General features: G+C 47.6%; 1 long non-coding RNA gene across 1 annotated transcript; it reads right to left on the reverse strand.

Annotated features, from left to right (window-relative positions):
* Positions 1-6,001: 6,001 nt before the first annotated feature.
* Positions 6,002-10,561, reverse strand: LOC109885042 (uncharacterized). The gene is made up of 4 exons (XR_002254479.2): positions 10,383-10,561; positions 7,208-7,406; positions 6,641-6,741; positions 6,002-6,304 (listed from the first exon to the last, which is right to left on the reverse strand). It is a non-coding gene; the product is annotated as an uncharacterized LOC109885042 (long non-coding RNA).
* Between the last annotated feature and the right edge of the window lie 2,353 nt (positions 10,562-12,914).

Raw genomic sequence — 12,914 nt, forward strand, 5'->3', positions numbered from 1 at the left:
TTCCAATGTAGTGTATACACTACCATTCAAAAGTTTGTGGTCACAGAAATGTCCTTGTTTTTGAAAGAAAAGCACATTTTTTGTCCATCAAATTGATCAGAAATACAGTGTAGACATTATTATGTTCTAAATGAGTATTGTAGCTGGAAACGGCTGATTTTTTATGGAATATCTACATAGGCGTACAGAGGCCCATTATCAGCAACCATCACTCCTGTGTTCCAATGGCACTTTGTTTAAGCTAATCCAAGTTTATAATTTTAAAGGCTAATTGATCATTAGAAACACTTTTGCAATTATGCTAGCACAGCTGAAAATTGTTGTCCTGATTAAAGAAGCAAAAAAGAATGGCCTTCTTTAAACTAGTTGAGTATCTGGAGCATCAGAATTTGTAGGTTCGAATACAGGCTCAAAATGGCCAGAAACAAGGAACTTTCTTCTGAAACTCATCAGTCTATTCTTGTTCTGAGAAATGAAGTCTATTCCATGCGGGAAATTGTCAAGAAACTGAAGATCTCGTACAATGCTGTGTACTACTTCCCTTCACAGAACATTGCAAACTGGCCCTAACCAGAATAGAAAGAGTGGGAGGCCCGGTGCACAACTGAGCAAAAGGACAAGTACATTAGAGTGTCTAGTTTGAGAAACAGATGCCTCACATGTCCTCAACTGGCAGCTTCATTAAATAGTATCCACAAAACACCAGTCTCAACATCAACAGTGAAGAAGCGACTCCGGCGAGTTCTCTGTCCAGTGTCTGTGTTCTTTTGCCCATCTTAATCTTTTCTTTTTATTGGCCTGTCTGAGATATGGCTTTTCTTTGCAACTCTGCCAGCATCCCAGAGTCACATCTTCACGGTTGACGTTGAGACTGGTGTTTTGCAGGTACTATTTAATGAAGCTGCCAGTTGAGGACTTGTGAGGTGTCTGTTTCTCAAACTAGACACTCTAATGTACTTGTTCTCTTGCTCAGTTGTGCCCCGGGGTATACACATACATACATACCACACTGAGTGTATGAAACATTAGAAACACCTTCCTAATATTGAGTTTCCCCCCTTTTGCCCTCAGAACAGCCTCAATTTATCGGGCATGGACTCTACAAGGTGTCGAACGGACTGAAACAGGGATGCTGGCCCATGTTGACTCCAGAGCTTTGCAGTTTTTGACACTCAAACCAGTGCGCCTGGCACCTACTACCATTACAATATTCAAAGGTATGTAAATCTTTTGTCTTGCCCATCACTCTCTGATTTCACACATACACAATCCATGACTCAATTGTCTCCTCCCCTCATCGACACTGATTGAAGTGGATTTAACAAGTGACATCAATTAGTGATCATAGCTTTGGCCTAGATTCACCTGGTCAGTCTGTCAAGGAAACAGCAGGTGTTCATAATGTTTTGTACACTCAGTGTATGTATTCTACCGCATGATTTCTATTAAGTGGAGACATAGGCAGAGGCACTGCCACTCTCGGCCAACTGCACAGCTAACTCGGGCTAGATTGGTAGTGGCCCCAATAGGTTACAATAATATTTGGACACTATGCGTCTTTTACGTGTTGCATTTGTTGTATTTCAAAATCTGTATGGTGTTCTAACTTATTTTTCCATGTCGGTCCTCTCAGGTTCACCGGGATAAGAATAGCTCATTGCAGAAGTCCCAATAGATGCCTTTTCACAGAGTGGTGTGGATTTTAACATCAATTTTTTTCCTCTGCGGTCGCAGGACACGAACTCGAGTCCATAAATCAGTCGATTATTTTGTTGGTTTACTTTCAAGGTACAGATCGACGGGGTTTTGTAGGGCCGGTTTCGCACTGACCACGAGCTACACAAACATTCGATGTCGAGTTGACAACACGTGCCTGTGCAGTGTGCACACCTATGGCTTCAGCCGCTGAACAGTCACGTCTGTATGCGCCGCTCCAGTGCCACTCGCGGGCAGGCAAGTCACCACTGCTGATTTAAAAATAAGAGGCGAAAAATGTGTATAATTAAGTCTTGAATGCATGTGAAGTGGACTATTTTTGCACATGTGCTTCAAAAACAAAACAGAAAAATAACACAAAATGGTTGAAAAACAAACAGGAGGTTGTCTCCTGTGGCAGGCGGCGGCGGGTTCGCGCTCGGAGCACATAAATTGTGCGCAGGGTTCAAGTTAAACGCGCAGCCCTGTGTGTTTGTGTGCGCTTGGAGCGAGGTGACAGCTAAAAACCCGAGTGAGATCTGGCACTCTGTTCCACGTGGGGGACATAAATGCTCGCCTTTCAGAGGAAGCCCGTGGTCACAAGAGGCAGATATAAATACTTTATTCCTAGGGAATTGAAGTCAAATAAATTCCACTCTCGGAACCACATCAATGCGCGTGTCGTAAAAAGTCTGACAGTCCAAAAGGCGACCGTTAACTCTGGCCAGTCAGGCTTAAACGAACTGTAAACATTTGCATATGCACCGAGTCAGGCTCTGACCAAGTAGGGCGATTGGGTGTTTTTCCCCAAAAATGTAAAAACAGAGGACATAGTGTTTTAATTACATGCTTCCACTATTCCGTACTTTTATAGAAGGGGTTGCGTTATAAGGTTTGTTGCAGCTGCCCAGCTTTACGCATGCGGCAGCCCCAATTTAAATTAACTCCAAATATCTCATGTGATGCTATTTCAGCTCTGCACGAAAAATGTTGGAACCAACCATCAGACCAGTTATTGGAGCCGCCAGTCCAACTTTTACTGATGTCCTGCGGGTGACCTGATGAGGGCCAGACTGGCAAACCTCTCCATATCCCAATACCATTCTGAGTCACCCTCCATATCTATCATGTTGCCAACAATACGCTCTTTGGATTGCGTGACTCAAGCACGTTGTGCAAATACGCACTCTGTAATCAGTGCTGTGCACTGCTCCTGGCCAGGAAACCAAAGTCAATAACACGGCATCGATAAGACAGGTCCACGGGTTTAAAGGCTGTACAAAGTACAAGAGGTAGGCTTTAGGGAGCTACCCAATCCCACATAAATGTCCCAAGTGCAGATATGTGTTTGACATGGCCAATGAAGCATGATATCACAGTAGGGCTTTACGAATCTAGTCTATCCAGGGTATAGGCTAGTCTTACCTGTGTCATCATCCGGTCTGCACCTGTGTTCTCTTCATCTTTAAATATGATGTCAGGGTTATAGTTCGGGGTCAGCTCTTTGAAGCGCTCCGAGTTCCGTGTTATTTTCCCCTCATATCGACCACTCGCACCTAGTGTCTTCTCCGCTACATTAGGGCTGAACTGCTTGTAGGCAAGTGGCGCAAGCTTCCTCGGTGACCTCCTCTTGCCATATCCCCTTCCTGGCCCGCAGCCCTCGCTGACTTGCGAGAGAATCACTGCGCACCCGGCGAGGCACACCACGAGCCTGGGGAGTAGCATTCCACTCACCCACGCCAACGGACACCCCAAAAGGAGGTGACAGAAAAATGTCACTGATCAATTTAAAACACCTCCTCCCCCTGGTCGCTGCTTATCTCCTCTCACAGGGTACAAGAGGGGGAGGAGGACAGTTACAAATTAATCACCAAGTCCCCAAAACTCGCCATATCCCGGCGCGCAAAAAGACGCTGCGCTACTGGAGATGGAGTACAGCGCCGGCGTCTTTTAAAACCCCCAGGTAAGATCCCCTATAATAAAGTACCGGCGCGTTCAGCTGCTCCTCTCACGGTGAACGTCTCGTCTCACAGTTCAAGCGGAGACACGCGCATAAATAGGGAAAATCGTTTATCTTGGCAGACAGGTTCAAAGCCGTTCCCTTAGCTGTGAGAAACGTCCCTCAGTCAGACAGGCCCCGGTGCGCAGACTGACTGGGCTTTTTGGGTAGCGGTCAAAGGGTGTCCCCGCAGCGGTTTTCCTGCCACTCGGCTTGGCTCTCAATGCGTGGCCTGTGGTGCAAGACTCTCAGCTCAACTGGAAATGGAAGAGTTCCGAAAGATCAGATGCCGTGGAGGAGACCGCGCCCTGCCAGTCCTGCCCTCTGTCCCGTCCCAGCCTACCTCTCCTCCCATCTGGTCAGCCCGGCCGAGCCATTTCACTTTATTGCCCACACGCTCGGCTCTTTCTGCTCAACGCCACTGTGCGAGACAAACAACAGCCTACAGCCGTCTAGACTCGCGCCACACACCGATACTGTCCTTTGGACCCGTGTGATTATCTTGGACTCATAACCTGGTGAAAGACACACGCGCGCGCTCCCCCCCTCCAGAATATTGTTAAATGCGAACATAATTGAATCGCCCTCAGTAAGAAGCGCGGTAATTGCCGCATGCATGTCCGATTTCATTAAGGGAGACAGTCAGGAATTCCAAAACCCCGACTCCTGTACCCTCACTGTGGTCACCCCTTTGCTGCTATAACAGCCTCCACTCTTCTGGGAGGGCTTTCTACTATATGCTGGAACATTTCTGTGGGGATTTGCTTCCATTCAGCCACAAGAGCATTAGTGAGGCCGGGCACTGATGTTAGGCGATTAGGCCCGGCTCGCAGTCAGCGTTCCAATTCATCCCAAAGGTGTTCGATGGGGTTGAGGTCAGGGCTCTGTGCAGGCCAGTCAAGTTCATCCACACCAACCTCGACAAACCATTTCTGTATGAACCTCTTTGTGCACATGGGCATTGTCAAACTGAAACAGGAAAGGACCTTCCCCAAACTGTTGCCACAAAGTTGGAAGCGCATAATGGTCTAGAATGTCATTGTATGCTGTAGGGTTAAGAATTCCCTTCACTGGAACTAAAGGGGCCTAGCCTGAACCATGAAAAATGGCTCCAGACTATTATTCCTCCTCCCACCAAACATTACAGTTAGCGCTATGCATTCGGTCAGATAGCACTGTCCCCCAGTCCAGTGGCGGCGAGCTTTACACCCCTCCAGCAGACACTTGGCATTACGCATGGTGATCTTAGGCTTGTGTGCGGCTGCTCGGCCGTGGAAACCCATTTCAAGAAGCTCCTAACGAACAGTTCTGACGTTGCTTCCAGAGGCAGTTTAGAACTCGGTGGTGAATGTTGCAGATGAGGACAGACAATTTTTACACCCTACGCGCTTCAGCGGTCCAGTTCTGTGAGCTTGTGTGGCCTACCACTTCCTGGCTGAGCTGTTGTTACTCCTAGACGTTTCCACTTCACAATAACAGCACTTACAGTTGACCGGGGCAGCTCTAGCAGGGCAGACATTTGACAAACTGACTTGTTGGAATGGTGGCATCCTATGACGGTGCCACGTTGAAAGTCACTGAGCTCTTCAGGAAGGCCATTCTACTGCCAATGTTTGTCTATGGAGACTACATGGCTGTGTGCTCGATTTCATACCTCCATCAGAAACGGTTGTGGCTGAAATAGCCGAATCCACTAATTTGAAGGGGTGTCCACATACTTTTGTATATATAGTGTAACATCCATTTGAGACAATGTGCGCTCTTACGTCAGGCATTTCAAACATTTAGTGTCTCCTCTGTAGAGCGACTGACACCTTATTAAAATTGGGATAAATATGCATTCTGACTGAGCTATGACAGTGTTCTAACGGCGTTGACTTTTCAAAACAAGCCAAGTCCTCGACCAATGATTGAACAGGACTTCAATAGCATTCCAAGCATTCTACAACACCTTGAGTCAATATCTCATTCTCTCTCGAAAGAAATAAGAATGAATTGCCAACACACTGCTAACCATCCAATAAGGATAAGGCGCCTGGAGCATCAACTAGCCCTGTGGTTGGACTAGACCCAGGCTGGTACTAGAGCGTGGTCCTGTAATGGCAGTAATGTACAACTCCATTCTGCCCAGAAGTTGAAACGAGTAAATTCATGATGTTCCAAAAATGCAGATCTAAAGAGAACACAGTCATTGATCCACATCTAACGCTTATATTGATAAGACGCCCTAAATTGTCACACTTTATTTATTTAGACAATTAAAAAATACACATCCATCAAACAATGAAACAGCCAAGGAAAAACATGCATATCTAATGATTTAATTAAAAAAAATGTTTTTAAAAAAAGGACATCTCCGTAGATGAGTACTTGAAAAACATGTCACATGAAGTAAGGTGGTAGTGCTCATAGACGGCATCCCAAACGACACCCCATCCCCTACATAGTAGTGCACTACTTTTGACCGTGTCATTTGGGACGTAGTCGCAGACAGTCTCCATAGTGTTTGGTGCCCTACAGGTTCCGAGGTCATCCAAAAAGCCCCTTAGCTTTCTTCTTCTTGGGTCGGGCGGAGGGCCGATCTGCGGCAGTAGCCATGGGAACTGTAGTCTGTGAGGACGGCAACAGACGTGTTAGAAACAAGGTAAGGATATTATGGTTACATTATAGCCTTCAGTCTGAGGGAGAGGGGTCTAGGCTGGGTTACCGTACAGCCCTTAGTTTACACAGACAGCCCAATTCTGATCTTTTGCCCAATTATTGGCAATACAGCTGATCAGATTGCTCAAAATACCAATTAGTGAAAGAAAAAGAAAAATCACAATTGGGCTGCCTGTGTAAACACAGCCTTAGTGACATCTGCTGCTGTAAAAGGGCTTATCAATAAATCGGATTGATTCATTCATTATTATTGGTAAATCAGAATCATTGCGGAATTGACCAGACCTTTTCCTCATTAGGTGTCTCTGAGTCTGTGGTTCTGGCTCGGTCCCCCCGTCCAGTCTGCCTCTTATCCCCCTGGTCCAGCCCATGGTTCACCTCCTCTCCTGTAGGGAACAAACCAACCACCAATTCACACCTATAGTGGCCATAATCAGACACTAAAACCCATTTTCACACTATTGAGCCCTGCTGAGCTGTCCTGGCCAAGGCAGCCTTGGTTTGAGCTGCAACGTTGCAACACATTTATTAACGTTGCAACAAAAGTATCAAACCGCTTGAGACTCCAACTTTCCCACGCCAGTTGTCCTGTTAAAAGCAGCACTAGCAGGAGAAGTGAAGTGTTTGGGTGATTGATGTTGTTTAGTTAGATTACAGAAATGTCTGGGACAGAATATAAGTAGTTCATCCCTCCCCCTGGTGATCTCTTATAGAATGTGTCTGTGTGTGAGAGAGTGTGTTGGTAGGACATGCGATCCTACAGGTCTAAATCTGAGGCCTTGGGCCACAGAAGTGACGGCAAGATGGGATGGGATTAGAAAGATCATACGACCAATGAGAAGAGGTCCAGACCTGGGGGCTGTGTGCCGCTGGCGGAGTGGTTAGGGTCACGGTCCTCTGTGGTGGATTCGTCCTCTTCGGGGGCGTGTCTCTCAGAGATCTTACGTTTGCGAGCGTTGGTGTTGCCGTAGGACGTGACGGCTGAGTAGAGCTCCTGCAGCTCAGAGTCAAACCCCAGACCGCCCTGCCTCGCACATACCTGTGGCACAGTCTGAGGGAGAGAGAGAATAGGAGAGAGGGAGAGAGAGAGAATGGGAAAGGGAGAAAATTATGACAAATCCAACTAATGTCAAAACTGTTGGCTATCTTTCCATAAATATACATTTATATTAATATTTTCCTGCACACTATATTTTGAGGGGATTAAATGAAAGAAAAATAAGAGTACAGGAAGCAGAGGGAAATGACCAGAAATAAACTGTGACCTGAACAAACACTAAGCTATCAGAGAGGGAGAGAAACAGTATGAGGGAACGAGTGAGAGGTATAGAGAGAACTACACTAAATGATTTAGAGAGAATATATGAATGATATGGAAAGACTATGTCCTGCAGTGAGTGTGTCTGTCTGTCAGTCAGTCAATCAGCCAGCCTCCTGCCTGGTGGCCTGCTTTCCCCAGTCAGTCACATGGTAGAGGTCTGGAGGAGTGACTGAAGGCTTTCCCCAGTCAGTTACATGGTAGAGGTCTGGAGGAGTGACTGAAGGCTTTCCCCAGTCAGTCACATGGTAGAGGTCTGGAGGAGTGACTGAAGTCTTTCCCCAGTCAGTTACATGGTAGAGGTCTGGAGGAGTGACTGAAGGCTTTCCCCAGTCAGTCACATGGTAGAGGTCTGGAGGAGTGACGGAAGTCTTTCCCCGGTCAGTCACATGGTAGAGGTCTGGAGGAGTGACTGAAGGCTTTCCCCAGTCAGTTACATGGTAGAGGTCTGGAGGAGTGACTGAAGGCATTCCCCAGTCAGTCACATGGTAGAGGTCTGGAGGAGTGACTGAAGTCTTTCCCCAGTCAGTCACATGGTAGAGGTCTGGAGGAGTGACTGAAGTCTTTCCCCAGTCAGTCACATGGTAGAGGTCTGGAGGAGTGACTGAAGTCTTTCCCCAGTCAGTCACATGGTAGAGGTCTGGAGGAGTGACTGAAGGCTGAAGGCCTGATAAGGGTCAAATGAAAGCAGTTTTTCTAGCAGCTCTGGCACAAGGTAGAGACCAGCAAACAGGAACAACACTACAGGAGACAGGAAACAGGAACAACACTATAGGAGACAGGAAACTTCGGTAGGTCTATATAGGCTGCTACAACACCGTACTGCACTGTTGTGTGTGTGTGTGTGTACACACACACACGTTGACGCCACAACCAACTACAAGTCAAGACAGATAACATACTAAACTCATACAGCACGTACACACTATTCATTCTACTCTTTCACTCGCTTTTTTCAGTCAAACGGAGAGGACAAACTCTGAATTAGCTGTTCAAATATTGACGGGGAGAAATTGGTGGTCTCGCACTGCTGTCAGTGAGAGGGGCTCCTAAACATACTTGGTCAGGTTTAGAGGTCTGCATTGATTTATTTTAGTTTTTTGTTTGTTTAAATATCGTAAAAATAAATGTATGCTCTGGTCAGGCTTTAGTTCCCCTTTGGGCACAGAGCAACCAATGTGTGGAGGAGCAGCGGCTCCATAGAAAAGGAGTAGAGCCACCCTTCTCTTCTCCTCACCCTCCTCTTCACCCTCCTCTTCACCCTTCTCTTCTCCTCACTCTCCTCCTCACCCTTCTCTTCTCCTCACCCTTCTCTCCTCCTCACTCTTCTCTTCTCCTCACTCTCCTCTTCACCCTTCTCTTCTCCTCACTCTCCTCTTCACCCTTCTCTTCTCCTCACTCTCCTCTTCACCCTTCTCTTCTCCTCACTCTCCTCCTCCGCTCTCCATCATCTCATTTTCTGTTCCGCACCTTCGTTTTCACGTTCATCTTTCTTTCCACGAAATGTTGCTATCATTCAACCTCCGGTTTTCATCCATTTTATCATTCATGCTATCATTTGGCCCTGGTCTTTTCTCCCACACTTTTATCAATGTCCTCCCTTTGCCCCGTTCCACACAAACCACTGCATTTCAGTCTAAATAAGTGTTTATTGCATTCAATTCCTGTGACAACAGTCCCTTGTGAAATGTGGAAACTTGCTGTTTTCCCATTTTGTCCCAACCTTCTCCTGTAGGACACATCAGAAAACACTTGGCATGCACACCTCTTCTGGAAAACACTTGGCATGCACACCTCTTCTGGAAAACATTTAGCATGCACACCTCTTCTGGAAAACACTTGGCATGCACACCTCTTCTGGAAAACACTTGGCATGCACACCTCTTCTGGAAAACACTTGGCATGCACACCTCTTCTGGAAAACACTTGGCATGCACACCTCTTCTGGAAAACACTTGGCATGCACACCTCTTCTGGAAAACACTTGGCATGCACACCTCTTCTGGTAAATTTGCTCCTTTTCTGTCAAGTTGTTTGAGGATCCTTGATGGACAGTAACAGTAAAACAAGGTGAAATCTTTAATGGTGAAACTGCTTCGTCTGTTTGTGATGTAACAACAACAAACAAGTTACTGCAAAGAACAAACACTTTTTAATTTTTTTAATCAGACATTGCTCACAATATGCACAGCAATATCTTGACCACGCTGCGCGACGTCGCCTCGGCAACAAAACCAATAATGGTGGTGGGGGCGGCCAGCGGTTCCGTTTCCCCTTACAATGGATTACATCTAAGTCAGCGCTGTAACTAGTCCACTTGGGACCGTCCCTTTAAACCGGCAAGTGTAAAGCATTCTCAAACGTATGTCCAATGTATTGGGCCTGCGTCTCAGAGTAGGAGTGTTGTTTTAGGATCAGTTTAGCCTTTTAAAGCATAATGAATAAGGGCATGGACCTAGATCAGCCCTCCTGTACGATAAACAACTCTTAAACGCATAAAAAGGGAAAGAATGGCATAAAGAGTTAACAAAACAAAGGTCAGTTTAAATAGACTACCGTGGTTCAACCACCTCTCTACCTCACAGTTAGTAATATTAATCTGGAACTTTCTTGTGGCCTCCACCAGACTGAGTGGCCTGCCGCTGTCATAACAGACCAAAGTCCTGCAGTACGGAGACAGGGGAGGAGCTACTGTTTTGGTGAGCTCACCTGTGTTAGGGATTTGATTGAGGTTAGGGTCAGTTTACCCTCATCGGACTGTCAATGGGATGCACGCCAGTCAAGTTCCTTTAGTTGCACCCTCACAAATCTGACTCCTGCCCTCTGTAGGGTTGTTAGACTGCTGGCCATCCATAATCCATTCTGGCACCTTAGCCAATCACTGCCCCGCGGCCTGACCAAAGAAAAACAAGGAAGGATGAGTAGAAGGAGGGTGAGGGATGTTGACATTTCCCTCTATTACTAGTGGGTAAACAGCTCTGAGTTTAGCTGGTGTTGTTTTCTGAGATAGACCAGTCTCTAGGCTGGTGTTGTTTTCTGAAATAGAACACAGTCTCTAGGCCGGTGTTGTTTTCTGAAATAGAACACAGTCTCTAGGCCGGTGTTGTTTTCTGAGATAGACCAGTCTCTAGGCCGGGGTTGTTTTCTGAGATAGACCAGTCTCTAGGCCGGTGTTGTTTTCTGAAATAGAACACAGTCTCTAGGCCGGTGTTGTTTTCTGAAATAGAACACAGTCTCTAGGCCGGTGTTGTTTTCTGAAATAGAACACAGTCTCTAGGCTGGTGTTGTTTTATGAGTTAAAACAACTCCGGTCTAGAGACTGGTCTATGAGATAGGCCGGTGTTGTTTTCTGAGATAGACCAGTCTCTAGGCCGGTGTTGTTTTCTGAGATAGACCAGTCTCTAGGCCGGTGTTGTTTTCTGAAATAGAACACAGTCTCTAGGCCGGTGTTGGGGATTGGTGCTGACCGAACTTCATGGAACCCTGGTACAGACTGCTGAGGCCTCACCTGATCTATAGTAAAAACACTGATGCTGGATCCTAAACTGGCCCCTACCCCTAACCCCAGTCAGGAACCACTGACCCCTACACCCTAGTCAGGAACCACTGACCCCTAGTCAGGAACCACTGACCCCTAGTCAGGAACCACTGACCCCTACACCCTAGTCATGAACCACTAACCCCTATACCCTAGTCAGTAACCACTGACCCCTACACCCTAGTCAGGAACCACTGACCCCTAGTCAGGAACCACTGACCCCTAGTCAGGAACCACTGACCCCTAGTCAGGAACCACTGACCCCTACACCCTAGTCATGAACCACTAACCCCTACACCCTAGTCAGTAACCACTGACCCCTACACCCTAGTCAGGAACCACTGACCCCTACACCCTAGTCAGTAACCACTGACCCCTACACCCTAGTCAGTAACCACTGACCCCTACACCCTAGTCAGTAACCACTGACCCCGACACCCTAGTCAGGAACCACTGACCCCGACACCCTAGTCAGGAACCACTGACCCCGACACCCTAGTCAGGAACCACTGACCCTTACACCCTAATCAGGAACCACTGACCCTTACACCCTAATCAGGAACCACTGACCCTTACACCCTAGTCAGTAACCACTGACCCCTACACCCTAGTCAGGAACCACTGACCCCTACACCCTAGTCAGGAACCACTGACCCCTACACCCTAGTCAGTAACCACTGACCCCTACACCCTAGTCAGGAACCACTGACCCCTACACCCTAGTCAGGAACCACTGACCCCTACACCCTAGTCAGGAACCACTGACCCCTACACCCTAGTCAGGAACCACTGACCCCTACACCCTAGTCAGGAACCACTGACCCATACACCCTAGTCAGGAACTTCTAACCCCTACACAGGAACCACTGACCCATACACCCTAGTCAGGAACCACTGACCCAGACAACCTAGTCAGTAACCACTGACCCCTACACCCTAGTCAGGAACCACTGACCCCTAGTCAGGAACCACTGACCCCTAGTCAGGAACCACTGACCCCTAGTCAGGAACCACTGACCCCTAGTCAGGAACCACTGACCCCTAGTCAGGAACCACTGACCCCTAGTCAGGAACCACTGACCCCTACACCCTAGTCAGGAACCACTGACCCATACACCCTAGTCAGGAACCACTGACCCATACACCCTAGTCAGGAACCACTGACCCATACACCCTAGTCAGAAACCACTGACCCATACACCCTAGTCAGAAACCACTGACCCATACACCCTAGTCAGGAACCACTGACCCCTACACCCTAGTCAGGAACCACTGACCCCTACACCCTAGTCAGGAACCACTGACCCCTACACCCTAGTCAGGAACCACTGACCCCTACACCCTAGTCAGGAACCACTGACCCCTACACCCTAGTCAGGAACCACTGACCCATACACCCTAGTCAGGAACCACTGACCCATACACCCTAGTCAGGAACCACTGACCCATACACCCTAGTCAGGAACCACTGACCCATACACCCTAGTCAGGAACCACTAACCCCTACACCCTAGTCAGGAACCACTGACCCATACACCCTAGTCAGGAAACACTGACCCCTACACCCTAGTCAGGAACCACTAACCACTACACAGGAACCACTGACCCATACACCCTAGTCAGGAACCACTGACCCAGACACCCTAGTCAGGAACCACTGACCCCTAGTCAGGAACCACTGACCCCTAGTCAGGAACCACTGA

Source organism: Oncorhynchus kisutch, unplaced genomic scaffold (genome assembly GCF_002021735.2).
Source record: "Oncorhynchus kisutch isolate 150728-3 unplaced genomic scaffold, Okis_V2 scaffold2932, whole genome shotgun sequence".
NCBI lineage: Eukaryota > Metazoa > Chordata > Actinopteri > Salmoniformes > Salmonidae > Oncorhynchus > Oncorhynchus kisutch.